Raw genomic sequence first — 24,080 nt, forward strand, 5'->3', positions numbered from 1 at the left:
GACGTGGAGTGGAAACAAAATTCCATTTCCTGGACTCACATGGTTGTGTGTCTGTATCTGAAGTGGGAGGTAAGGGGTACTTGGTATAGGGGAGCTATCTGTTGGCTTAAAAACATGGAGTCGTATTGGAGTGCTGACATACTCAGTCACATGTTCAACTGGCTTGAGTACTTGAATGTTGACTATATTTGAATTCAGCATCTATTGTGAATGTGTGGGCATTTGTTTGCCTGGTACTTGCTTACATATTGTTGGGCACAGGGAGATTTATACATATTAGGGAGGTTGTAGATCTTGGGACAGGATGTTTAATTAAAAACAATTCCCTTACCTACATGCTTCTCTGAAATAAAGGATTTACATTTTGTTCCTTGCAAAGTTTAGCACAGGCAGGGATGGTCCTGAGGGAAATGGGATTCTTGATCTTTGCTGTATGGGATTATTAAAAGTGGATTTGCACATATATGTTTATATGCAGAGAAAAACTTTCTGGAAGGGTAAACAATAAAACCCCATGTGTAGTTATCTCTACATAGTGGAATTAGAAGAGGCTAATATTCTTTCTTTTATTTAGTCTCTAGACACTTTTTACAGTGAAGTTGATTTGCTGGGGTATTTAAAAACAGGTTGAAAAAAGAAGAGCATTAAAATTGGAGTTAGGAATTTGATTTTTTCACACACACACACATACACACATAATTCCCTATCTCTAAAGAATAATAGGTCCTAAATCATATTTTCACATAAAATGGATGTCTTTTGCTTGGTAGGAAAGAAAAAGCATTCTTATAAACACTCTTTAAATAAAGAAGAAAACTGATACTTAAGTAAAATTCAATAGGCTGCTACAGTGAAAGTGAAAGTTGCTCAGTCGTGTCCAACTCTTATAGTCCGACTCTATAGTCCATGGAATTCTCCAGGCCAGAATACTGGAGTGGGTAGCCTTTCCCTTCTCCAAGGGATCTTTCCAACCCAGAGATCGAACCCAGGTCTCCTGCATTGCAGGCAGATTCTTTACCAGCTGAGGCACAAGGGAAGCCCGAGAATACTGGAGTGGGTAGCCCGTCCCTTCTCCAGGGGATCTTCCTAATCCAGAATGAACCGGGGTCTCCTGCATTGCAGGCGGATTCTTTACCAGCTGAGCTATCTTTTGTTTATACTGTGCCAGGCATTTTACACATATTATTTCTGGCTGTTTTAGCAACATTGCATGGTATGTGGTATTATCTGCATTTTATAATTGGAGTACAAAGAGGTTAACCAGCCTGCCTGAGGCCACATAGCAGGTGAGTGTTAAGCTGGGATTTGAGCAAATGCCTGACTCTAAACTTTGGTTCTTCCCATATGCCAGGCTGCCATCCTCAACTCGAAGGCATTTAGGATCACTGAAATGCATCTTGTAGGTATTGGCTGTGCCTCGTGATTGCTGTTCATCCCCAGGCATCTCATTCTACCTCATGCCTGAATAGCAAAATAGTTCACACCTGTACAACCTCTCCTCCCAAAGGGCCCTAGGGTTACTCTTGGTAAATAAATTATCTGTTAAAAAACCACAAACATCCAAGTAATAAAACTTGCCAGCCATTTCTAGAATATTCATCATGTGCCATACATATGAAATATTTTATATGAATTGTTTTTATAACAGCCCTGGGAGGAAGATATCACTATGAGCTTCATCATTTGCAAATGGGGAAATTGAGGCATCAAGATATCTTAACTTGTGCAGGAGTACCCGGCTAGGGAGTATTAGAGATGGTTTAGGATCCAGGAAGTCAACTCAGTTCTACATGCTACCTCAGGACAAGATGCTGAAGAAAGTGTACGCTTATAATGGCTAAGACTCTGCCATGCGGAAGCCAGGGCTGTAGAGACTTTCTGGAGGAGAGGACAGTGTTTGCTGAATCCCAGTGTCTGAATCATTTAGTGGCTAGTCAATTCTTAATTCATAAATGGACCACCATATGGACAGAATTTACCAGTCAGCATAATTCTTCCCTCAGGTTTTTGCTGCAGAATATTCTGTACCACCTAATAAACCAGCTGTCAGTAAAAAATGAATGGCAAATGATGATGTTCTATTTGGGGAGGATAACTTGAACATATTCTCTCCTTCTCTGGATACATTTGGTTCCATCTGTGAGGTGTATTAGACTATGAGAAGGTGACTTTCTTGACTCCATGACCTTGTCCATGGACAATTGTTTTCATTAAGTTGTGTTTTTATATTAGCCTTCTAATTGTTTTTGAAAGTTTTAACAGAACTATCTACACATACCCCTTATGTAAGATCTCTAAGAAGTTTTTCTGTGAGTTTTTCACTAGAAAAACTTTGACTTCCTGAGAAGCGATTGTGTTTCTTCCCAAATAATGAAGATTATGTAATCCAACCTATTTCTACTTTCACCATGCCTGCCGGGAAGCTCAGAAGTAGGGAGACAGTGTATTCAGTGATAAGGGGCCTGAACTCTGTCAGACTTCCTGGGTTCAAAACCTGATTCTTCTTCTACTTACTGACCAGCAACCTTGAGTAAGTTTCTTAAATTTCCTGTTTTTCAGTTTTCTTACTTACAAAATGGCAGTAGTAATGCTGTGTTTCCTTAGTTATCAGCCATCCTTTTTTTTTTTTTTTGGTATTTTAACATCTCTGAATTCTCTTAGTTTAATTGGCAGTTTTTCCTTTCTTAATGATGCCTTAAATTCAGTGAAATATGGTATCTCTCTCAACCATGTGGTTATTATAAGAGTGACATAAGGTGACACATACACATCGTTTAGCACATGAATGTCATGACCTTTCTACACGCTCAGTCCCAGGAACCATAGTCATCCTTATTGTTAGCTCATCTGCTTTCCTCCTCTTAACTGTTCTCTTCCTTTTGTTTCCATTTTATTCATTTTACTTTATTAGTCCCTTTTGAAAATCAGTGTAAATGAATTGCAAAAAAAGTAAGACAGTGTTGTAAGATGCATAACTACCACCAACTGAAACCACCCCAAATAAAGAGAACAGCCAACTCCATACACACATATTCTTATATCAAAGGAAAATAAATATTAACTGTCTGCTGCTGCTGCTGCTGCTAAGTTGCTTCAGTTGTGTCTGACTCTGTGTGACCCCATGGACTGCAGCCCACCAGGCTCCCCTGTTCCTGGGATTCTCCAGGCAAGAACACTGGAGTGGGTTGCCATTTCCTTCTCCAATGCATGAAAGTGAAAAGTGAAAGTGAAGTCGCTCAGTCGTGTCTGACTCTTAGCGACTCCATGGACTGCAGCCCACCAAGCTCCTCCGTCCATGGGATTTTCCAAGCAAGAGTACTGGAGTGGGGATTAACTGTCTGTTGTCAGGCTTATCCCAGGAACATCTTTGGAAAAGTGGGTTGGTTAAAGTCAATGGTTATTTTTCTGTTTGATAGTTACTGGTCACAGTCAATCTGAATCTCTGTCTAGTTGGTGGAACATGACTAGGACGGACTGCTTTATGTAATTTTGTATCACTCTGTGTAATGCCTTTCCTACATGCTTTAACTTCTTTACTCTCTAATAACTTTAATCTACTCTCTAGTGGCTCAGTAGCTACTGGAATGAGGATTGGTCAGTTTTTCTCATGACAGACAAGGAATTTTTAGAAATTGTCTTCCACTTGGCATCAGGTACAGGTCCGGAATCTTCACTTCTTTGTTTTCTCCTTATACTGTATCTCTGAAACACTGTGCTGGTGCCAGGTGAGAGGGGGCCAAGCAAAATTGAAAGGGGGCAGAGTTGTATTTCTTTAGTGCCTACACTGTGCCATGGCTTTCCTGATAGCTCAGTTGGTGAAGAATCCGCCTGCAATGCAGGAGAGCCCAGTTTGATTCCTGGGTTGGGAAGATCCGCTGGAAAAGGGATAGGCTACCCACTCCAGTATTCTTGGGCTTCCCTTATGGCTCATCTGGTAAAGAATCTGCCTGTAATGTGGTAGACCTGGGTTTGATCCCTGGGTTGGAAAGGTCCCTTGGAGAAGGGAAAGGCTACTCACTCCAGTATTCTGGCCTAGAGAATTCCATGACCTCTATAGTCCATGAGATTGCAAAGAGTCGGACATGAATGAGTGATTTTCACTTTACACTGTGCCAGACCTCCACTTGGCAGCTTACACACACAGTCTCACTTGATCCTGATGATAATATTGTGAGCAGATATTATTATCTTTGATTTTACAAATGAGGAGACAGTCTCAGAGTGGATAAACTTGCACAAGCTCACACAGCCAGTACATGAGGGATCTCTTATTTAAATCGGATCATGCCAGGTTCCAAAGCCTGTGATCTTTCCGTGGATACTTTCCAAGGTCCCTGTCCTGTTGTCATGTGTTTGTATGTTCATACTTTCACCTGCTCATTCAGGCACTCAGTCATTCATTCAATGAGCAAACGTTTATTAATTGCCTGCTCTGTGTCAGGCACTGTGCTGGGCTCTGAAGAGTAAACAAAGACGATTAAGACTTCGTCTCCCCTCTTACATCCCAATGGAGAACACAGACAAGCCAACAATGACACATGGTAGACTTGCATGACTCCAGAGCCCCTGTGTGTGTATGTGTGTGTCTCTGTGTATACAGGCTAGTTGAGGACCCCTGCACTTTTCTCCCCTAAATAACATTAACATTTTTCTGGTCAGAGAAATTAGCATTCCCATCTCCCCATCCCTGCCATGTCTCTTTAAATTCATTCTCACTGTGGACAGAGTGATTTTCCAGATGCACACCTGCTTATATCACTTTCCTTTTTAAAACCCCTCAATGGCCCTTGATGGCCCCAGGATAAAGTCCAGGCTTCTTAGCATGTCTTACTAGCCCTTCCTTGATCTTCTTTGTGTCTCCCTCCACCTTGATTTGGCTGCCTGGGATTTCCGTGATGCTCTGAGGATACAGTCCAGATTTCTTATCTTGCCTCTTCCTTCACCCCCAAGTCTTTTATCCAGCTCTACTGAACTTCTTGAAGATCTAAGAAATCTCAGAACATGCTATACGTCTCTGAACTCTAGCCTTTTGCCCCAGGTGTTCTCCTTGCCTGGAACATCCCTCCCCTACCTGCCACCCTTTTGACCTTCTTGTCTTCCTTCACCATCACCTCCTGTGAGAAGCGTTCCCTGACCCCAGAACCTAGGTCAGGGGTCCCTGCTGTGTGTTCCCGCCGCTGTATTTAGGGCATTTAGCGCAGAGTTTTTCAACCCCCTGTAGATGGATCTGCCCCCTCTATTGGCCTGTGAGTGCCAGGAGCTTGAACTTGTTCTTTGCTGAGTCGTCAGAAGCTGGTGCCCTGACCGGCACCTAGTGCTGTTGTTCAGTCGCCCAGTCTTGTCCGACTCTTTGCAGCCCCATAGACTGCACTCGGCACATAGTAGGAGCTTGGTAAACATTGTTGAGTGAGTGGATCACAAATTTGTATGCCAATATGAAGAAAGCAGAAGGTCTGTTTTCTTTTACACCAGTATGTACTGAAAAATGCTTAGCCTTTTTCTTTTATTTTTTCATTGGCTGACAGTTAATATTATGTGTCAGATTTGACTGGGTCAGGGGATGCTTGGATCTGGGTCTGTCTATGAGGATGCTTCTAAAAGAGGTTAACGTTGGGTTGGTGAAGTGGGTAGAGCTGCCACAATGTGGGGTGATAGGGGTGCATCTTGCATCTGCTGAGAGCCTGAACGGAACACGTACAGGGAGGACGGGAGGGTTCTCTCTCTGCCTGATTGATTGGGCTGGGACATCAACGTTTTCCTGCCCTTGGTGCCCTTGATTCTTTTCCATTATAGACTACTATGAGATATTGAATATAGTTCCCTGTGCTATACAATAGGTACTTGTTGTTGATTTTATAAACAGTAGTGTATATCTGTTAATTCCAAATTTACCCTTCCCCCCTGTGCATTTCTTTATTGCTTTCTCTGTCTGGGCAGCATAGTAGATTCCATTTTGTTTGTTTGTTTGTTTCTGGATCAACTTTAATCAAACTATACTGTAAGTTGAGAGATGCCAGTTTTATTTTGAGAGTGCAGAGGGAAAACAAACATGAGCCTCTGCAGTGAGCAAGGTGTTACACCTGGGGTCTGACTTGCTTGTGTCATACCATTCCAGAGTTCAGGTGCAAGAGAAGGTGAAAAATTCTTCAGTAAAAAAAGAAAAAGAAAAATTCAAAACAAAAAACTTGTCTTTTGCACTCCCTTGGACTAGGAGGGCACTGAGTGTTCACAGCCATCCTGTGATTAATTCCCTGGATGTATCTACAGCCTTCTCCAGACAGCCACGTTTTTCCACTGACAAAACATTTAATTCTCAGTGACATTTCTCCATCATTATAAATAGCAGGGAGTTTTTGATCATTTGTAAGTGCCAAAGCTTTTTTCTTCCAGTGGGGCTATAGCAGTTTGAGCAGAGCCATTTGGATCCTAAAACAGATCGATTGGCAAGTGTTACACTTGGCTCTTTTGAGAACTGCTGATTTTAGCGCGTTAGGGGGAAGTTTCACAGAAGTATACATTTTCATATTTTCCTCTTGTCAGGAGTTTCCAGAGCACCAAGATTTTTGTGTAGCTATTGATATTCCAGACTAGCTCCAATGATCTCTAAGAGTGTCACACATTTTGAAAAAATTATCAAAAAGAAATTCATTTCAGTTCACTCTAGTTATGGGGGCTTCCCCGGTGGCTCAACGGTAAAGCACGTGCCTGCAATGCAGGAGACACAGGATATGCGGGTTCAAGACCTGGATTGGGAGGTTCCCCTGGAGGAGGAAATGGCAACCCACTCCAGTTTTCTTGGTAGGAGGATGCTCTGGAACCTGATAGGCTACAGTCCCTGGGGTCGCAAAAAGTCAGACATGACTGAGCGACTGAGCAACGCTCATACACTTAGTTATGGAGAATTCCCCCATCCTGGCCAAGAGTGTTGCAGGGCAGCCACCCATACCTGGGACTCGCCTGTGGGCTCCGGTCTGTCACCGTCATGTTATCTGGAGTGATGCACGTTGCCAGAGAGCTTGTTCTCCATTTGTATCCTTTCTGTTGTTCCTCTTTTAGGTACTGGTGAGTGAGATGGGTGAATAAAACTTGGGAGAAAGCATCATGTACGCAGTGAGAAGATTAAATTTTCTGAGTGTTGATTAGCATTCTCAGCACTGCTTTAAATATATATACTGTAATGAACTCTTCTCTGCTAAAATATAGCGTTACATGATCTTAATGCTGATTTCTGTGCCATCATAATTTCCTTGAGTATATTTTATTGCTCCGTGCTCCTGGGTGAGATGAAGATGCTGAGCTTATTTTCTTTTTCAAATGTTGTAGGAATGCCAACAAATATTAATAGTTGTTTAAATGTCCCCAGGAAAGTAAAGAAGCAAGTGTTGAAGGAGGGAGCAGTGATGTGCTCTGGGATGGCTTGGGTCTGGGCAGACGTGGGCCTCCAGTGGACTTCTTGGTTTGTTTTTGTTTCTTAAATAAGAGCTTTATTGAGATATAATTTGCATGTCATAACATCCTCCCATTTACAGTGTACAATTCAGTGGTTTTTATGTATTCACAGAGTTGTTCAACCATCAACACTCACTCGTTTTACAAAGTTTTCATCACACCCCAAATAAGCTCGGTCCACATTAGCAGTCGCTCATATTCCCCCTTCCTCCTGGGCCTTGGCAGCCACCGCTTTCTGTTTCTGTGGATTTGCCTCTTCTGGACCTTTCACGTGAACGGAATCGCACACTGTGTGGCCTCTTATGCGTGACTTCTTTTACTTAGCATGACATTTTCAAGGTTTATCTGTGTTTCAGCAAGTATCAGAACTCCGTTGCTTTTTTATTGCTGATTAATGTTCTATATGTGTATCTAATGTTGTTTATCCATTCATCAAATGATGAATTGGGTTGTTTCCACTTTTTGGCAATTGTAATTAATGCCGCTATGAATATTCATATGCAAGTTTAAAAAAATTATTTGTTTACTTACTTGGCTCTATTGGGTCTTAGTTGTGGCACACAGGACCACATGGGCTCTTCATTACGTCGTGTGGGATCTTTCGTTGTGGCACACGGACTTTCTAGTCGTGGTGCTTGAGCTCAGTAGCTGTGGTGCATGGGCTTAGTTGCTCCATGGAACGTGGCATCTTAGTTCCCTGACCAGGGATTGAACCCATGTCCTCTGCATTGCAAGGTGGGTTCTCAACTACTGGATACCAGTGGAAGTCCCCATGTGCAAATTTTTGTGTGGAGATTTGTTTTCAGTTTTTTCTACCAGTGGAAATGCTGGGTCGTATGGTAACTCTGTTTATTCATTTGAAGAACTGCCAACCTGTTTTCCTAAAGTTTCCAAAAACACCATTTTTTTTTACAATCCCACCAGCAGTTTATGGGGATCCCAGTGTCTCCGCATCCGCGCTATTGTCTGTCTTTTTGATTTTAGCCATCCTAGTGGATGTGAATAGGTGTCTTCTTGTGGTTTTGATCTGCATTACCCTAGTGATTGATCACATAGAGCGTTTTTTCATGTGCTTTTCGACCATTTGTATGTCATCATTGGTGAAATGACAATTCAAACCCAATGCCCACTGGCATTTCTTTTAAATAGATTTTTTTGACAGGTATTACATTCACAGCAAAATTGAGTGGAAAGTAGGAGAGTTCTTATCTACCCCCCACCTCTGTACATGCATAGCTTCCCCAGCTATCAACATCCTGCACCAGAGTGGTTGTCGAGCCTACATTAACACATTGTTGTCACCCAAAATCTGTAGTTTATGTTAGGGTTCACTCTTGGTGTTGTATATTCTGTGGGTTTTGACAGATGTATAGTAACATGTATTCATCATTACAGTGTTTATCATACAGAATGATGTCACTGTCCTAAAAGCCCTTTATGCTCCACCTATTCATCCCTCGTGCCCTCCCTACCGGCAACTCCCCCAACCCCGCAACTCCTGGCAGCCACTCATCTTTTTACTATCCCCATAGTTTTTGCCTCTTCTGGAATGTCATGTAGTTATATAACTGTAATATGTACTTTTCATATTTGATCTTCCAAAGTGGCTGCACCATTTTGCATTCCCACCAGCAATGTGAGAGCTCATATTGTCCATATCCACACTAGCATTTGATGATGCCAATGTTTTGGATTTTTGCCGTTCTAATAGATATATGAGGTACCTCCTTATTATTTCCTTCATTCTTTTTAAAATTGATTTGTCTTTTTATCGTTGCGTTGTAAGGGTTCTTTATGTATTCTGGGTCTACATTACATATCATCAGATATAAAATTTGTAAACATTTTCTCCTATTCTGTGGGTTTTTTTTTCACTTTCTTGATGATATTCTCTGAAGCATAAATGTTTTTAATTTTGATGAAGTTCATTTTACCTGTTTTTTCTTCTGTGGCTTGTGCTTTTGGTGTTATATCTAACAAATGATTGCCTAATCCAAGGTCAGGAAGTTTTAGTCCTATATTTTTTTCTGAGTTTTATAGTTGATGCTCTTACATTTACATTGATTATGTACTTTTAAAATATTTATTTATTTATTTTATTTGGCTGTGTCAGGTCTTAGCTGTAAAACAAAGGCTCTTTGATCTTCTTTGTGGCTCTTTAGTTGTGGCATGCAGACTCTAAGTTGGGCATGTGGGATCTATTAATAGTTCATTGACCAGGGATTGAACCTGGACCCCCTGCATTGGGAGTGTGGGGTCTTAGCCACTGGACCATCAGGGGGAGTCCCTGGTGGTGTATCTTGAATTAATTTTTTATATGAAATTAGATGGGAGTCCAACTTCATTCTTTTACATGTGAATATTCAGCTGTCCCAGTATACTGTTTGTTGAAATGACATTCTTTTCCCTCCATGGTCTTGGAACCCTTGTAAAAACTCAATTGATCGTATATGTAAAGGTTTATTTCTGGACTCTTAAGTCTATTCCACTGATCTTTAATTCTATCCTTGTGCCAGTATCCCAGACTTGATTATTATAGCTTTGTGGTGAGTTTTGAAATCAAGAAATGTGAGTTCTCTGGCTTTTAAAAAAAAAGTAATTGTTTTGACTATTCTGTGTCTCTGAATGAAATTTTTAATGCTAGAGTTCCATTTCCACTCAAGATTCTGGCTCAGGAAGAAGAGGGCAGGGCTAGTGGCTGCTGGAGGGGATAGTGCCTGAGCATAATGCTGCTGCAGTGGGATGTGGTGCTTTGTTCTGGTGTCCATGGTAACACAAGTGCTTCAATAGGTTTCTTGCATTCTGAGGGAAGTATCTTTGAACACCACTACCACCACCACCACCCCCCTCAAATTTTCATGGCTTAGGGAAGCTGAAAGCCCTTTTAATTTATTTAATTTTATTTGTGGCCTTGCTTGTGGGATCTTAGTTTCCTGACCAGCGATCGAACCCTGGCCCCCTGCAGTGGAAGCCTGGAGTCCTAACCACTGGACCCTCAGGGAATTCCCTGACAGCTCTTTATGAACTTCTTTGAACATACTTATTCATGATCCCAGGGTCTCCCGTGTCTGGCACCTGCAGCTCGGTGGGCCATCTCAGATTCTACCCCGGCTGGCACCTTTGGCGGCAAACAGCCACTACCTTGGCTCTATAAGTCATGCAATCATGCCAAGCATTTTGCAGCTTTGGGGGACTTCATGAAAGTTGGTGACTTGCTCAGGTAGTTCTACAGGATGAGTGTTATTCTTTCAACTCAGTTGCCCTTTCTATTCCTCTTTCTTTAGTCCCTTCATCCCAGATTTTCCCCTCCCCTTCTCCAGCACTTGATGCTCACTTGTACAGATCAACTTTCCTCTTTCTTTAATGGCTCATTCAGCTTTGAAGATACAACTTCTAGCCCAGGGAGCTCAGCAAAGCCTTCTCCCATCAGCAGAAGCTCTCTAAGAGAGTCTCCTTACCACCTGCTGAGAGAAGGAAACTTTTCCATCTGCTTTCTTATGTTAACTCACAGCAAGTCTGTCCGCCCTTCCAGGGGGCTAGGCAGGTGCAGATCTGCCATGGGCTCTGGTAGGAAGGAACAGGGAGCCAACTTTCTAAGGTCCTTCCTGGGTTCAAGTTTCTGTGAGTCTGGAAGTCCTTAGATTCTTTATCAGAGTCTCTTCAACATTTTTGTGAAAGCAACCAGACTGTGGCTTAAATGTGCATGGTTTTGTTCTCTTGTGTAAACAGTCAGGAGTTAGGTAGCCCGGAGCTGGCATGCAGGCTTCTTGCATCCTGCTGTTCTGATGTCCTCAGGGGACCACCTTGGGACCCAGCGTGGCTGCTTGAGCTCTCCGCCTCATGTCTACATTCCTTTCAGCAGGAAAAAGAAAGACAAAGACAGGATACTGCTTCCCTTTAAAGACACTTCCTGGGAGTGACAGCAATTCCACTTACATTTAATTGACCAAATCTTAGTCATATGGCCGCACAAAGGAGACTGGAAAATGTAATTCCAGGGACCATATACCCAGTTAAAAGCAAAGTGTTCAATACCAGGGGAGAAAAGGAAATCGACATTAAGGAAGAGAGCCAGGGTCTCTGCCACACACCCCTCGGACACAGGAGAGGGATCTTAGACTCTGGAGGGGTCAGTGGGGACAGACCAGAGTAGTTGCTGCCTGCATGTCAAAAATTTCGTTCAAGTCTCTCTCTCTCTCTTTTTTTGGCCACACTGTGTGTGGCTTGCAGGATCTTAGTTCCCTGACTAGGGATTGAACCTGGGCCACAGCAGTGAAAGCACTGAATCTTAACCACTGGACCATCAGGGAACTCCCTCAAATCTGTTACTTTTAATTTTAAAATTCTGTGCACATTCTGCACCACAGTTCATAAGATATCCAGGTTTCCCATACTGTAACATCTGATCAGTAAAGTGGGTGCCTTCGAATGGTGTGCCATGATTAGTTGTGGCTTCACTCATTTCCTCCCATGCTCTGCTACCCGCTGGGCTGTATTCCCTACCCCCTGGGCTGTGTTCCCAAGTTGAGAAGCAGGACTTTCCTTGGACTTGGTAATAACACTTTACTCCTCCAAAGGCTGGACTTAGGCTCATGAGGCTCTGTAGGAGCTGGTATTTAGGGCCTTTCAGTCCTGTCACGTGACCAGGAGTAGGGGCTGCCTTTGGAGACAGACACACTGTAATTACCAAACTTGAAGCATAGTTGCAGGGTATAAAATAAGGCCACAAGAAATCTCTTTTGGGAGAATGAAAGAACAAGTGAGTTAACTGCACCTACAGTTCAGACTTGCACGGCTGTGGTTGTAGTGTCTGTTGGGGGTTTCTTTGATGCTTATTCACTTTAACCCACCAAGCCTTTATTAAGCATCTATTACATGCCAAGAAATCAAGAATTAAGGGAAACCAAAGATGAGTAACTGTGGTGCCTACTTGCAAGGAGCTTCCATCTAGTGGGAAGGACAGGAAGCAAAGAGAAGTTTTAAAATTGGTATTCAGTATGAGGAAGCACGCAGGAGGGGCACCAATCTCAGGAGAACGGGTGATGCATGCTTCCTGGAGGCATTGATGCCCACGACAAGCCTTATAGGTGCTTGAGAATCATCCCAGCATTGAAAGAAGGGAGAGAGAAAGCAGGTGTGAAGGAGCATTGGAGAGAGAAACTGTTGGTAGTTGAAAGTGACCAGGATATAGTTGTCTTCCCAAGGCCCCTGTTTTGTCGCTTTGGGTGTCAGTGTTCTGTGGTCCTCTTTGCCTAAAGAACCGGTGGTGGTGTTCTAACCTTGCCACCCAGTTGGTTTTCTACCCATGCTCCTTTCTAATCACATGGTTTGGCCCCCATCCTTCGAACACGTCCCTCATTCCCCATTCTTGGCTGGTTATATAATCTCTCCATACAATCATTTTTCCTAGCTTCTCCTCTGGTTAAGTCTTATCTCCTCTTGGGAAGTCCTAACTAAGATGGCATCTTGTTTGTGAAGCCTTAAATTTGCCCTGAATTGGACTTGCTTGGTTCCAGAATGCATATATTTTGCCACGTAGCGCTAGAGCGTAGTTAGCTGCTCAGTTGTGTCTGATGATTTGCTACCCCATGGACTGTAGCCTGCCAGTCTCCTCTGTCATGGGATTCTCCAGGCAAGAATACCAGAGTGGGTTGCTATTTCCTTCTCCAGGGGATCTTCCTGACCCAGGGATTGAACCCATGTCTCCTGCATTGCAGGCAGATTCTTTACCGTCTGAGTCACCAGGAACGCCCCATGCAGTGCTGATCACAGTCAAAACCCTAGTCATATACCTGTTTACATTGCTTATCAGTCCTCTATGAACAGCTTGAAGGCAGGGATGCAAAACTGAGTCATCTTTCAGTCCACGATTCTTTACTAAAAGAGTGAAAATGCACCTAATTTAGACTCAAATCTGTGTTCAGCGCTCCAGTCAGGCAGGAGCCCTGTACCTTGGGGAAGCCCTTTGCCCTCTCTGGCTTCCTGGTCTGCTCAATTGTACAAGAAAGGTAATGACAGTCACCACTGCAATGGGGAGGTTGGACAGGTAGATGAAATAACATGCGTAGAGTGTATTTAATAGAAGCTGGCACATAATATGGGCTCAGGAAATACTTGCCAAAATTGCTGCTGTTTGTTTTGGTCTTGCTTTTTCCAGGGTGGGGGTGTTGGGGTCTGTCATCACCATAAACGCTCTAGTGTGAGAAATGGTGTGGGAATTTGAAATATTTGGTGCTGTAGACTTTTTTTTTTTTTTTTTTTACTTAAGGAGGAGTGCAAGATTTTACATTTTCAGGGGAAATAGCCAAGGGAATTGGAAGCCAGGCAGAATATGCATCTTCAGGGCATGTGGTGTTGAAATCCCTGTGTGTGTGGATTTGCTGTTTGCTGCTGTGGAGCTGTGAACATTGAAAACTATGATGGTGAAAAAACACGTGCATCTCATTCGTCTGTAATGATTTTCTGAGCCGAGAATCAGAGCTCCATTTACTCGCTAACCCATCATTCCTCACCTCCTCTTCTTCCTGATATAGCCCCGATCCACATAGGCAGGAGACAGTTTTCCTTCTGATTCTGTCGCTGTTAGTGTATGGATGCCTATTAGCCTTGTTCATAATAAGAATTTGCAGTGGTGAGCTTATAAATATAGCCTATGTCTCTGCAGTTTAGTGGCTTTTAAGCAGAAATATATGTCAGAATTTGTCTAGAGAACTTTAAAAAGAGTGGAGATTCTATGCTCCCCTCCCCTCCCCTCCCCACGTTGTGATCCCCTGCATCTAGAGTGGGCTGAGACATGTCTGGAACCTTCCCAGAGTCCCTAGATGTGTCTACCCCTGGTTGAGGACCTTTTCTACAGATCACCCAAACGTTTTTTTAAAATTTGGGCAGAGCGACAGCCTGTGTCAGAGATGGCAAGTGTGAATGCCACTCAGGAAATCTATATCTGAGCTGAGACTGGCAAACTATCAGGCTGGTGGCTTTAAAGGGAATGAGAGTCTGCAGTTTTTTTGAAAGAGAAGTTTCTTCTGGGCTCATAAGCACACAAACCATGCTGATGAGGGAATAAGGCATTTAGAGAAATGAATGGGGGTGTGCCCTCATCGAGAAGGCTCACCCCCATCTCCCACTGTGGGCAGCAGAGGCTGGGGCTAGATGTCGGACTGGAGAGATCCTCAGAGTTAGTAAACCGAAAGACAAGTTCAGGGAGATTATCCAAGAAAAGAGGACCAGAATCCTCTGTATCAGCCTAGAGGGGTTGGATGGGGAGGGAGTTGGGAGGGAGGTTCAAAAGGGAGGGGATATATGTATCAGTTCAGTTCAGTTCAATTCAGTTGCTCAGTCGTGTCCGACTCTCTGCGACCCCATGAATCACAGCATGCCAGGCCTCCCTTTCCAATGCCAACTCCCGGAGTTCACCCAAACTCATGTCCATCAGTCGGTGATGCCATCCAGCCATCTCATCCTCTGTTGTCCCCTTCTCCTCCTGCCCCCAATCCATCCCAGCATCAGAGTCTTTTCTAATGAGTTAACTCTTCACATCAGGTAGCCAAAGTATTGGAGTTTCAGCTTTAGCATCAGTCCTTCAAGTGAACACCCAGGACTGATCTCCTTTAGGATGGACTGGTTGGATCTCCTTGCAGTCCAAGGGGCTCTCAAGAGTCTTCTCCAACACCACAGTTCAAAAGCATCAATTCTTCGGCGCTCAGCTTTCTTCACAGTCCAAATCTCACATCCATACATGACCACAGGAAAAACCATAGCCTTGACTAGATGGACCTTTGTTGGCAAAGTAATGTCTCTGCTTTTGAATATTCTATCTAGGTTAGTCACAACTTTCCTTCCAAGGAGTAAGTGTCTTTTAATTTCATGGCTGCAATCACCATCTGCAGTGATTTTGAAGCCCAGAAAAATAAAGTCTGACACTGTTTCCACTGTTTCCCCATCTATTTCCCATGAAATCATGGGACCAGATGCCATGATCTTCGTTTCTGAATGTTGAGCTTTAAGCCAACTTTTTCACTCTCCTCTTTCACTTTCATCAAGAGGCTTTTGAGTTCCTCTTCACTTTCTGCCATAAGGGTGGTGTCATCTGCATATCTGAGGTTATTGATATTTCTCCCGGCAATCTTGATTCCAGCTTGTGCTTCTTCCAGCCCAGTGTTTCTCATGATGTACTCTGCATATAAATTAAATAAGCAGGGTGACAATATACAGCCTTGACGTACTCCGTTTCCTATTTGGAACCAGTCTGTTATTCCATGTCCAGTTCTAACTGTTGCTTCCTGACCTGTGTATAGGTTTCTCAAGAGGCAGGTCAGGTGGTCTGGTATTCCCATCTCTTTCAGAATTTTCCACGATTTATTGTGATCCACACAGTGAAAGGCTTTGGCATAGTCAATAAAGCAGAAATAGATGTTTTTCTGGAACTCTCTTGCTGTTTCCATGATCCAGCAGATGTTGGCAATTTGATTTCTGGTTCCTCTGCCTTTTCTAAAACCAGCTTGAACATCTGGAAGTTCACGGTTCACGTACTGCTGAAACCTGGCTTGGAGAATTTTGAGCATTACTTTACTAGCGTGTGAGATGAGCGAAATTGTGCGGTAATTTGAGTATTCTTTGGCATTGCCTTTCTTTGGGATTGGAATGAAAACTGCCCTTTTCCAGTCCTGTGGCCACTGCTGAGTTTTCCAAATTTGCGGGCATATTGAGTGCGGCACTTTCACAGCATCATCTTTCAGGATTTGGAATAGCTCAACTGGAATTCCACCACCTCCTCTAGCTTTGTTCGTAGTGATGCTTTCTAAGGCCCACTTGACTTCACATTCCAGGATGTCTAGCTCTAGGTGAGTGATCACACCATCATGATTATCTGGGTCATGAAGATCTTTTTTTACAGTTCTTCTGTGTATTCTTGCCACCTCTTCTTAATATCTTCTGCTTCTGTTAGGTCCATACCATTTCTGTCCTTTATCGAGCCCATCTTTGCATGAAATTTTCCCTTGATATCTCTAATTTTCTTGAAGAGATCCCTAGTCTTTCCCATTCTGTTATTTTCCTCTATTTCTTTGCATTGGTCACTGAGGAAGGCTTTCTTATTTCTCCTTGCTATTCTTTGCAACTCTGCATTCAGATGCTTATATCTTTCCTTTTCTCCTTTGCTTTTTGCTTCTCTTCTTTTCACAGCTATTTGTAAGGCCTCCTCAGACAGCCATTTTGCTTTTTTGCATTTCTTTTCTATGGGAATGGTCTTGATCCCTGTCTCCTGTACAATGTCATGAACCTTCATCCATAATTCATCAGGCACTCTGTCTATCAGATCTAGTCCCTTAAATCTATTTCTCACTTCCACTGTATAATCATAAGGGATTTGATTTAGGTCATACCTGAATGGTCTAGTGGTTTTCCCCACTTTCTTCAATTTAAGTCTGAATTTGGCAATAAAGAGTTCATGGTCTGAGCCACAGTCAGCTCCCGGTCTTGTTTTTGCTGACTGCATAGAGCTTCTCCATCTTTGGCTGCAAAGAATATAACCAATCTGATTTCGGTGTTGACCATCTGGTGATGTCCATGTGTAGAGTCTTCTTTTGTGTTGTTGGAAGAGAGTGTTTGCCTGTGGCTGATTCATGTTGAGGATTGACAGAGAACAACAAAATTCTGTAAAGCAATTATCCTTCAATAATAATAATAATAAAATCCTGAACAGTTTTGATGCAGTAATCTTTTAAAAAAACATGAGTCAGGTCCTGTCACCCTTTTGCTTCAAACTCTCCAATGAATTCCATTTTACTTTGAATGAAATCCAGACTCCATACAATGGGCTGCTGGCACCTCCCCTTCCCACTCTCACCCCTCCCTTGCATCTCTGTGTGGCTGCTTCCTTCTCATTGTTCCGGTCTCAGCTCAGACGTCTCCTTGTGAGGCCTTTCTTGTGCACCAATGAAAAATAACTTCTCCCAGTGTCACTTTGAGATGCTTTACCCTGTTTTATCTTTTGCTTTTCCCTAGAATTTATCACCACATAAAAACCTCTCATTTATTTCCTTGCTTGTTTACTTGCTTGCTTCTCTGAGATCTCTTTTTTCCATTAGAATGCAGATTGCATGAGAGTAGACGGGTAAGCCTGGTTCAATTCTGTATTCCCAGCCCCTGGAATAGTGCTCGCCACAGAGTGGGAGCTCAATGAATAAATGACCAAGTGAATGAATGAATGAATGAATGCAGATTCCAGATCTCAAGCCAGTAAACTGGAAGACTGAAGTTCTAGCAGCTCAGGTGGGCAACCAGGTCAAAGGCAGGAGGGCGCTGGAGCTGTGTCAGCTGAGAGGAGCCCAGGCAGCTCCCTTTCTGGAGGAACCTCCTCAGTGGGACCTGAGCCCAAGGGGAGGAAAGGTGTCCACTGGGTAGAATGGCCCCCTCACTTTAGGAACGCTGAGGAGGGAGACAGGCAGTCTGCCTCTGACACCTCAGAAAGAGTGAACGTACGTTTAACAAGATGTAGAAATCCAGCGAGCTATGACTCACACAAATGTTCTCTCTGACCTTCTGCCCAATGGGATGGAACATAATAAAATTCAAGATGGAAGCTGTTTAATGTGGGGTTTTAGAAAGGCACCATGATGATGAATAATTTGTGGTGGACTGTGCCTGGGAAAGATGCCCAGGGACACACACACACACACACACACACACACACAAACACACAGGCACACATACATGCACAGGCACATCCCTTTGCACATAATTCTCTTTGGCCAAGTACTCACTTTTTTTTAATATAAATTTATTTATATTAAATAAATTTGAGGAGATAACCCTCGTCCAAGGTAAGGAGCAATGGCTGCGCTTTGCTGGAGCAGCCGTGAAGAGATACCCCGAGAAACCCAAGTAAGACGGTAGGTGTTGCAAGAGGGCATCAGAGGGCAAACACACTGAAACCATACTCACAGAAAACTAGTCAATCTAATCACACTAGGACCACAGCCTTGTCTAACTCAATGAAACTAAGCCATGCCCGTGGGGCAACCCAAGACGGGCAGGTCATGGTGGAGAGATTTGACAGAATGTGGTCCACTGGAGAAGGGAATGGCAAACCACTTCAGTATTCTTGCCTTGAGAACCCCATGAACAATATGAAAAGGCAAAATGATAGGATACTGAAAGAGAAACTCCCCAGGTCAGTAGGTGCCCAAAATGCTACTGGAGATCAGTGGAGAAATAACTCCAGAAAGAATGAAGGGATGGAGCCAAAGCAAAAACAATACCCAGCTGTGGATGTGACTGGTGATAGAAGCGAGGTCTGATGCTGTAAAGAGCAATATTGCATAGGAACCTGGAATGTCAGGTCCATGAATCAAGGCAAATTGGAAGCGGTCAAACAAGAGATGGCAAGAGTGAATGTCGACATTCTAGGAATCAGCGAACTGAAAAGGACTGGAATGGGTGCATTTAACTCAGATGACCATTATATCTACTACTGCGGGCAAGAATCCCTCAGAAGAAGTGGAGTGGCCATCATGGTCAACAAAAGAGTCCAAAATGCAGTACTTGGATGCAGTCTCAAAAACGACAGAATGATCTCTGTTCGTTTCCAAGGCAAACCATTCAATATCACAGTAATCCAAGTCTATGCCCCAACCAGTAACGCTGAAGAAGCTGAAGTTGAATGGTTCTATGAAGACCTACAAGACCTTTTAGAACTAACACCCAAAACAGATGTCCTTTTCATTATAGAGGACTGGAATGCAAAAGTAAGAAGTTAAGAAACACCTGGAGTAACATGCAAATTTGGCCTTGGAATATGGAATGAAGCAGGGCAAAGACTGATAGAATTTTGCCAAGAAAATGCACTGGTCATAACAAACACCCTCTTCCAACAACACAAGAGAAGACTCTACACATGGACATCACCAGATGGTCAACACCGAAATCAGATTGGTTATATTCTTTGCAGCCAAAGATGGAGAAGCTCTATACAGTCAGCAAAAACAAGACCAGGAGCTGGCTGTGGCTCAGACTATGAACTCCTTATTGCCAAATTCAGACTTAAATTGAAGAAAGTGGGGAAAACCACTAGACCATTCAGGTATGACCTAAATCAAATCCCTTATGATTATACAGTGGAAGTGAGAAATAGATTTAAGGGACTAGATCTGATAGATAGAGTGCCTGATGAACTATGGAATGAGGTTCGTGACATTGTACAGGAGACAGGGATCAAGACCATTCCCATAGAAAAGAAATGCAAAAAAGCAAAATGGCTGTCTGAGGAGGCCTTACAAATAGCTGTGGAAAGAAGAGAAGTGAAAAGCAAAGGAGAAAAGGAAAGATATAAGCATCTGAATGCAGAGTTGCAAAGAATAGCAAGAAGAGATAAGAAAGCCTTCTTCAGCGATCAATGCAAAGAAATAGAGGAAAACAACAGAATGGGAAAGACTAGGGATCTCTTCAAGAAAATCAGAGATACCAAAGGAAAATTTCATGCAACGATGGGCTCGATAAAGGACAGAAATGGTATGGACCTAACAGAAGCAGAAGATATTAAGAAGAGGTGGCAAGAATACACAGAAGAACTGTAAAAAAAGATCTTCATGACCCAGATAATCATGATGGTGTGATCACTGACCTAGAGCCAGACATCCTGGAATGTGAAGTCAAGTGGGCCTTAGAAAGCATCACTACGAACAAAGCTAGTGGAGGTGATGGAATTCCAGTTGAGCTATTCCAAATCCTGAAAGATGATGCTGTGAAAGTGCCGCACTCAATATGCCCGCAAATTTGGAAAACTCAGCAGTGGCCACAGGACTGGAAGAGGTCAATTTTCATTCCAATCCCAAAGAAAGGCAATGCCAAAGAGTGCTCAAACTACCGCACAATTTCGCTCATCTCACACGCTAGTAAAGTAATGCTCAAAATTCTCCAAGCCAGGTTTCAGCAGTACATGAACCGTGAACTTCCAGATGTTCAAGCTGGTTTTAGAAAAGGCAGAGGAACCAGAAATCAAATTGCCAACATCTGCTGGATCATGGAAACAGCAAGAGAGTTCCAGAAAAACATCTATTTCTGCTTTATTGACTATGCCAAAGCCTTTGACTGTGTCGATCACAATAAACTGTGGAAAATTCTGAAAGAGATGGGAATACCAGACCACCTGATCTGCCTCTTGAGAAGTTTGTCTGCAGGTCAGGAAGCAACAGTTAGAACTGGACATGGAACAACAGACTGGTTCCAAATAGGAAAAGGAGTTCATCAAGGCTGTATATTGTCACCCTGTTTATTTAACTTCTATGCAGAGTACATCATGAGAAACGCTGGACTGGAAGAAACACAAGCTGGAATCAAGATTGCCGGGAGAAATATCAGTAACCTCAGATACGCAGATGACACCACCCTTATGGCAGAAAGTGAAGAGGAACTCAAAAGCCTCTTGATGAAAGTGAAAGTGGAGAGTGAAAAAGTTGGCTTAAAGCTCAACATTCAGAAAACGAAGATCATGGCATCCGGTCCTACCACTTCATGGGAAATAGATGGGGAAACAGTGGAAACAGTGTCAGACTTTATTTTTCTGGGCTTCAAAATCACTACAGATGGTAACTGCAGCCATGAAATTAAAAGGCACTTACTCCTTGGAAGGAAAGTTATGACCAACCTAGATAGCATATTGAAAAGCAGAGACATTACTTTGCCAACAAAGGTCCATCTAGTCAAGGCTATGGTTTTTCCTGTGGTCATGTATGGATGTGAGAGTTGGACTGTGAAAAAGGCTGAGCACCAAAGAATTGATGCTTTTGAACTATGGTGTTGGAGAAGACTCTTGAGAGCCCCTTGGACTGCAAGGAGATCCAACCAGTCCATCCTGAAGGAGATCAGCCCTGGGATTTCTTTGTAAGGAATGATACTAAAGCTGAAACTCCAGTACTTTGGCCACCTCATGCGAAGAGTTGACTCATTGGAAAAGACTCTGATGCTGGGAGGGATTGGGGGCAGGAGGAGAAGGGGACAACAGAGGATGAGATGGCTGGATGGCATCACTAACTCAGTGGAAGTGAGTCTCTGTGAACTCCGGGAGTTGGTGATGGACAGGGAGGCCTGGCGTGCTGCGATTCATGGGCTCGCAAAGAGTCGGACACGACTGAGCGACTGATCTGATCTGATTTATTTTAATTGGAGGCTAATTACTTTACAATATTGTATTGGTTTTGCCATACATCAACATGAAACTGCCACGGGTGTACATGTGTTCCCCATCCTGAACCCCACTCCCACAAGTACTCACTTTTTGAGCTTCATTAAGGTGCCCCTTTGGAGAAGGCAATGACACCCCACTCCAGTACTCTTGCCTGGAAAATCCCATGGATGGAGGAGCCTGGTAGGCTACAGCCCATGGGGTCGCTAAGAGTCAGACATGGCTGAGCGACTTCACTTTCACTTTTCACTTTCATGCATTGGAGAAGGAAATGGCAACCCACTCCAGTGTTCTTTCCTGGAGAATCCCAGGGACAGAGGAGCCTGGTGGGCTGCTGTCTATGGGGTCGAACAGAGTCGGACACGACTGACGTGACTTAGCAGCAGCAGCAACAGCAAGGTGCCCCTTGGAAGGACTGATGCTGAAACTGAAACTCCAATACTTTGGCCACCTCATGTGAAGAGTTGACTCACTGGAAAATATCCTGATGCTGGGAAGGATTGGGGGCAGGAAAAGGGGACGACAGAGAATGAGATGGCTGGATGGCATCACCGACTCGATGGATATGAGTCTGAGTGAACTCCGGGAGTTGGTGATGGACAGGGAGGCCTGGTGTTCTGTGATTCATGGGTCACAAAGAGTCAGACACGACTGAGTGACTGAACTGAACTGACTGAAGGTGCCCCTTGCTTTGGGTACCACTGGGGGCCAGGGGAGAAATTCTTATTTCATTCAGTCCCTTTAGTTTGCTTGCTCCACCCAAGCACATCCTCCTCTCGCAGGGTTGTCAGTTACCTGCTGCCCTCCACTGCCCTCCACACCCCCAGGACTGCGAGCTCCTCACAGGACTGTGTTGCTTGTTTTTATATCCTTCTCAGCCAGCACAGTGCCTGACCCACGATGGGTGCGTTATAAATGTTTGCACAAACATGTGTACATGTGCCACTGCAGGAACGTCTTTCGGCGTTGCCTCAGTTCAGGGACCCAAGGAGTAGCCCCAGGGGCACAGAGCCCTTGCTTCGCTAAAGTAGATTGTGGTTTGGAAGTCAGCGAAATACAGGTCAGCCGAGCAGGCCACATTTGGACAATGGGCCAGGGTCCAGCCAGAGAGGGTGTTGGCATGTCCCAGAGAAGGGCAAGGCTTGAGTTTTTCTCTGGGATTCACCTCCCTACTGTAAAAGGGCACGGAAGGGAAAAAAATCTCCAACAACATTAAAGTCATTGTCTTCAGCAGCTCGCAGATTCCTCTGACCTTGAACTCACTGATAACACGGTATCAATTGCACCTGCAGTCCTCACGGCAGCGGGGCTCTGAGAGAGGCAAGTTTTGTTCCAGCCTGACTGGCACAGCTGACTTTATAGCCCCAGCCTGGGCAAGGTTTTCTGCAAAGCTGTGTCTTGCCCGGATTGCAGTTTTGTTTTGGGAAGAACACAGATTGGCCTGGACTGGTTGAGGGGAGGAATAGAGAGAAAGAGGTTTTTCAGGCTTTGCAGAGCTGTGATAACCACAAGGAGCAGATTTTCCCTAGCTGATGGGCTCCGCCTCCAGAAGCCTGCATAGCAACAAGGGCAGGCGGGCAGAATCCTCCACTTCCGTCCTCTGAATGACTGGTCACAGAGAGTAATGGCACGTTTCCCATCTGATTTTTTTCTGTTATCCAGGAAAACAGTAATCCACAATTTTGCTTTATGGGGACTCATAGAATGACCACAGTCCCAAGCCCTTTACTGGAACTGTCTCATTTTAATCCACACCATATTATTATCCTTGTTTTCACAAGTGAGAAACTGAGACTTGGAGAGGCCAAGCAGACTGTCCCTTAAAACCACTCAGTAAATGACAGAGCTTAGATTTGAATTCAAGGCAGTTAAAGACCTCTGTGTGTGTGTGTGTGTGTGTATACATTTAGTTGCTTCAGTTGTGTCCCATTCTTTTTGACCCCACGGACGGCAGCCCACTAGGCTCCTCCGTCCGTGGGATTCTCCTGGCGAGAATACTGGAGTAGGTTGCTGTGCCCTCCTCCAGGGGGTCTTTCCGCCCCATGGATGAAACATATGTCTCTGCATTGAAGGCAGATTCTTTACTGCTGAGCCATCAGGGAAGCCCCAAAAGACTTATATGGGATATATACAAATCTGTGGAATTTCAGAGTTTTCTTTAACAGTGGATGTTATGAAATTTTTGTTCTCTTTGTCTTTGTTTGGGTAGAGAGGAGGCATGGCCAAGGTCTGTGGATTTGCCAGCTGGGGTCTGGAGGGGCTGGGGGTGTCCTGGGGTAGGAGCCATCAGCTGCCCTGTGGTGACTGGGGAGGCTCTACGGCAAGGCCAGAGGGCATTCAAGCCATACGCAGACCACCTAGGAGCAGCCACCTGGCCTTGCCTCCTCTGGGATTGGCCAGGATTAGGAAAAAATGCCAGGATACGGGATTTACGAATGGCTTGTTGAGG

At 43.9% G+C, this 24,080-nt stretch overlaps 1 protein-coding gene and 1 non-coding gene across 3 annotated transcripts in view; one reads left to right on the forward strand and one right to left on the reverse strand.

Moving 5' to 3' along the window:
- The window catches only part of KIAA1549L (KIAA1549 like), a 320,960-nt gene that overhangs the window by 105,555 nt on the left and 191,325 nt on the right, over positions 1–24,080 (forward strand). The window lies entirely within an intron of this gene.
- TRNAE-UUC (transfer RNA glutamic acid (anticodon UUC)) lies at positions 11,688–11,759 on the reverse strand. The gene has a single exon. It is a non-coding gene; the product is annotated as a tRNA-Glu (tRNA).

This window comes from Bos taurus, chromosome 15 (assembly GCF_002263795.3).
Source record: "Bos taurus isolate L1 Dominette 01449 registration number 42190680 breed Hereford chromosome 15, ARS-UCD2.0, whole genome shotgun sequence".
Lineage (NCBI taxonomy): Eukaryota > Metazoa > Chordata > Mammalia > Artiodactyla > Bovidae > Bos > Bos taurus.